The following is a 5232-nucleotide window of genomic DNA, read 5'->3' as shown; positions in this document are numbered from 1 at the left end:
AGGTTCATTAATCTATCCTTTTATACTGTCATATCTATATCATATCCCCTTTTTTCTTTAGAAAGAGATTACATTTATAATCAACCTGTTTTAAATAAAAATATTGGTTTTTCTCTGTCCCACACCAGAGGGCTCTTCTGATATGGGACACAAGAATCTCTCACCTTTTATTTTAGGAATATGCTTAGGTTTAGAGAAGGAATGAGCCAATTCTATCTCCAAAGCCAGTTTGGTATTTTTGGGAATTTGGGCGTAGCTTCTCTTACTACTTCCTGCTGGAGGGGAGCACTGTATCTTATGGGGACACAAAGAAAATTTTAGGCTTATGGGGTAGTCCATGAGGGTGTATTGTCTGAGCCAGTTGCCTTTAAACCATTCTGGATGTTGGATCATCTGGGCCATGCTGTCATCAGAGACTTTTCAGGGGGTCTTGGCTGGTCAAACCTTATGTATCTTAATCTGGAACAACTCCATAGCCTCTGGATTTCTATGGAAACAAAAGCAGAGCCTCCTTTCCAAAGCAACATATCCTTAGATCCAAATTTTGAAGTCAAGGTATCTTTAAAATATACATATTGGCTTAACTCAACAGCTTTTACGATCAAATGTTTTTCTGTAGTTAAGAATCCCAAAGACAATACAATGCAGATTCTCTGTGTGATATCTATCTTTATGTGGCTTATTTTTATACTACCTTTACTGTCTCTTTAAAGACTTTACTTTTAAAAACTATCTATTTTTTTATATAACTGTATATATGGTTTTTTTTTTTCTCTTCCAAGTCTACGTACATTTTTACAGACAGTTTAAAGAATTTAAAGTCTTATTCCATCTGAATCTGTCTTATTGTGAATCTACTGTTTTAAACTGCAGCATTACTAGGGCTAAAATAGCAGCTTTGGCTGGTGGCTCCGCCTACCTCAGCTTCCCAACATGGCGGTGGTAGGTGGTACGTTTACCACCAGCTCTGGGCCATCGCCAGCTCTGGGAGCCATCAACTCTTAGAAACAGTGGTTTTATGCTTCTATCAAAGCAGCGTGTAGCCCAGAAATCATTTTGTTTTGTTTTGTTTTGTTCTGTTTGTTTACTAGTAGAGGCTACATCCACCATGCACCAAGTAAACACAGAGACTTATATTGCTTACAAACTGTATGGCCGTGTCAGGCTTCTTGCTATCTAGGTTTTTTTTTTGTTTGTTTGTTTTTGTTTTTTTTATCTTAAATTAACCCATTTCTATTAGTCTATACTTTTCTACGTGGCTTGTGGCTTATCAGTACCTTACATCTTGCTTGTCATGGTGGCAGCTGGTAGCGTCTCTCTGCCTCAGCCTTCCACTTCCCAGTATTCTCCTCTCTGCTTGTCCTGTCTATACTTCCTGCCTGGCTACTGGCCAATCAGCATTTTATTTATACAGAGCGATATCCACAGCACCAAACTACCATGACTGCTACCTTTCTCCACATGTACATTACCTATACGCCCAACACAAATCAAAACCACTTCCTTGTAGAGTAGCTACAACACTGCTGAGAAATCTTTAATTGAAAACTACAGAATAAGAGACCTCTCCCCCTGCATAATACCAATTGTTCTTAAGTACTACTTATGTATTCCCCACTTTCACCCTTCAAGGGAAGGCCATGTATATGCATTGGACACCCGTGTGATCTAAAATCGAGTCACTTATAGGCTAAAAGGGACTGGACCACATGGACCACAGTGGTGTCCTTATGACTACTTCTTCCTGTTCCCCAAAACCCCAAGGAAGAAACAACATAAGTCAACACAAATGAAGATGTCACACTTAGATATGTCTTGTTGTTGCTTATTTTTTCTCTTTTGGGGGGCCTACCACCCAGCTCCCAAATGAATCACTCACAGAGGCTTTTTCTTCATTATAAATGCCTTCCATAGCTTGGCTTATTTCCTTCCAGCTTTTCTTAACTTTAATTATCCCCATCTATCTTTTGGCTCTGGGCTTTTACCTTTTTCTATTTCTGTATATCTTCCTTTCTTACCCCATTGCTGGTTATGTAGCTGGGTGGCTAGACTCTTGCACCCTCCTTCTTCTCTTGCTCCTCCTTCTTTTCCTCCCAGATTTCTCCTTCTATTCATCTCTCTGCCTGCCAACCCCGCCTATCCTTTCTCCTGCCTTGCTATTGGCCATTCAGTTCTTTATCAGACCATCAGATGTTTTAGACAGACAAAGTAGCACAGCTTCACAGAGTTAAACAAATGCAACATAAAAGAATGCAACACATCTTTGCATCATTAAACAAATGTTCCACAGCATAAACAAATGTAACATGTCTTAAAATAATATTCTACAACATGTCCCCAGAAAAGAACAGGTATGGGGAAATGGCCTTATTTCCATGAAGTGATGGTAACAGTCTCTTCACCACTCAAGACGACTGGACTCTGAAAGACAGGCCTATCTTCCAGAAAGAACCAGTGAACAAATGTCCTAGAATCTATACATGGGCAAGGAGTGCTGTTATTTCAGAACATCTGTCTTTACTAATAGCCCAAAAGGCCTATTTTAAAAAATACCAACAACATAGCCTCCTCTCAATACCTTTACCTTGGGGAAACGAGACTTAGTAGTGTCCTCCTGTCTGTGGAAATCATTCCTGACTTACAGTTCACTGGATTTGCCAAGGTCAAAGGCTATGAACTCATAACTTATAATGGGCCAGACAATATCTCAAGGGGTTTTTCAGTTTTAAAATGTTATTTATTTTATGTATATGGATATTTTGATTGTATGTATGTCTGTGCACCATCTGTATGTCTTGTGCCTGAAGATATCAGAAGAGGGCACTCTAGAAATGGGTTTACAAACAGTTTCAAGCCACTGTGTGGGTGCTGAGATCAAACCCGGGTCTTCTGCAACAGCAGCCATTTCTCCAGCCTCTTGAAGGGTTTTTTTGTGATGGTCCATCTGCAGTAACAGTGGACACCAACAACCTGAGGTGGTCTACATTTCACCAGTTGTAGGAATAACCTTTGTAAGACTTCTGCTGTGGGATGGCCTTCTGTACGCTGTGAATATGTGTTTCTCTCATTGGTTGATAATAAAGTTGTTTGGCCTATAGCCAGGCAGAATAAGGCTGGGCAGAAAGCCAAATGGAGATATATAGAGAAGAAGGGCAGAGTCAGGGCAGACAGTTTTAATATACAGTTTTAATATAAATTGTTGATGAATTCAACAGCCTTTCTTACAATATTATGTAGTAATTTTGCCAAAACATTTGTAATTTTTCTTTGGAATGCTTATAAGACATTAATTAGAGTGAGGTTTTCAAACCTAGGAACTAAACAGTGGGTTTACCTTAAATTTAATTTTTTGCCCATGGTGGCCATTCCTATACCCAGTTCATTAGAGGCTGAAGCAAAACCACAAGGCAAAACAAGCCTAGATATATACTAAAACTATCTCAAACAACAACTCAAAATTTTTTAATTAAACTACTATTTTCTTTTTCTAAATTCCTTTTAATTTTCTTTCTTTACTTCATTTCTCTTTCTTTTTCTTTCTTTCTTTCTCTTTCTTTCTTTCTTTTCTTTCTTTCTTTCTTTCTTTCTTTCTTTCTTTCTTTCTTTCTTTCTTTCTTTCTTTCTTTCTTTCTTTCTCCCTCCCCCTCCTCCTCCTCCTTTTTTTTAATTAAAGTCATTCATAGTCTATGGCTATCCTTTCCCTCAAGGCCTAAAAAACAGAGGAATTTTCTGCCTGTGGAGACTCAAAGGGACCACTAGATGGAGCAAGAAGAAAAGACATCTTTATCTACAGTCCGGGAACTCTGCCCTTTTGGGTCTCATCTTGAAAGGACTTAAGGACAGACAGAGGCAGGAGGATGAGGAGCCCAAGGCCAGCCTCAGGACTGGGGATGTAGCTCATTTGAAAGTGTTAGCTGAGCTTACAAAGCCCAGCACAACAGGAGCCTGCTCGTATACTGTGCACCTATAATACCAGCACTCAGGAAGTAGAGACAGAGTTCAAGATCATTCCCTACCAACAGCAAGTTTGAGGCCAGATGAGACATGAGACTTTTTCTTCCTTTCTTTTTCTTTCTTTCTTTTTTTCTTTGTGTGTGTGTGTGTGTTTTATTTTTGGTTTTGTTTTTTGGTTTTTTGAGACAGGGTTTCTGTGTAGCCCTGACTATCCTAGAACTCACTCTGTAGACCAGGCTGACCTTGAACTAACACAGATCTACTTGCCTCAGCCTCTGGAGTGCTGAGATTAAAGGCGTGCACCACCACACCCCTGAGACTCTTGAGACTCTTTCTTTAAAGGAGGAAGGAAAGACAGTGGCTATTGTAAGTGCTGCCAATTTCAGTCCTGTTTGAGCTCTAAGCAGTGAGTTCAGGCTAGGCAAAGCTATAGTCTGAGACCTTGTGTTTAAAGAGTTAAAAAAAATAGTTAAAAAAAAAAAAAAGAAAAAAAGGCTTAAATCAAGAACATGTAAAAGTGATTGGCACTTATCTGGAGATCACAAGACAGAGCTGGCCACTAGATCACATGTAGAGGCCAGACAGTGGTGGCACACACCTTTAATCCCAGTACTCGGGTCCTGGCAAGCACCTCGGCAAAGTACTCCGAGGAAGTCAAGACACTGAATTAGGATGAAACGGTCACAAACACGGAGCTACTTCGGGGGACTCGGTGGGCAAACCTGGACTAGTACTCTTCTTTTGGTGGGCTCATTTTCCTTTTCTTTTGGGGGAGGGGATGAGAGAGGGTTGGAGACAGGTTTTCTCTACATAGCCCTGGCTGTCCTGGAACTCGCTGGAGACCGGGATGTCTTCAAACTCACAAAGATCTGCTTGCCTCTGCCTCCCGAGTGCTGGTGCACTATCACCACCCGGCTCATTTTCTTTTCTGAAAAGAAACAAGAATCAATGTGCGAAGATGGGCGGGAGAAGAAGGCATCCATTTATTTCTCGAAACTTTCTTTCTCAGTCTCCATTTAATGCTTTGCATCCAAAGACAAAGAAAAGCAACATTTTGTTTTAGAAAAGTACTAGATTTTCTAATTGTTCACCAATGTTCAAGGTCCCCATACACAAAAGGAATACCCCACAGGGCGGGAAAACCCAAGACGGACACTCTTCGATGCATAGCTAGTTGAGGGCCAGTCCGCTGTAGCAAAACCTGTGGGGCAGAAACGTGAATGCAAAAGATGGGGGCTGGGAGTGACGGCAAAAAGCACTATTTTCACTGGCCACGTG

This window comes from Peromyscus eremicus, chromosome 6, assembly GCF_949786415.1.
Source record: "Peromyscus eremicus chromosome 6, PerEre_H2_v1, whole genome shotgun sequence".
Classification (NCBI taxonomy): Eukaryota; Metazoa; Chordata; class Mammalia; order Rodentia; family Cricetidae; genus Peromyscus; species Peromyscus eremicus.
This window is presented reverse-complemented; position numbering follows the sequence as displayed.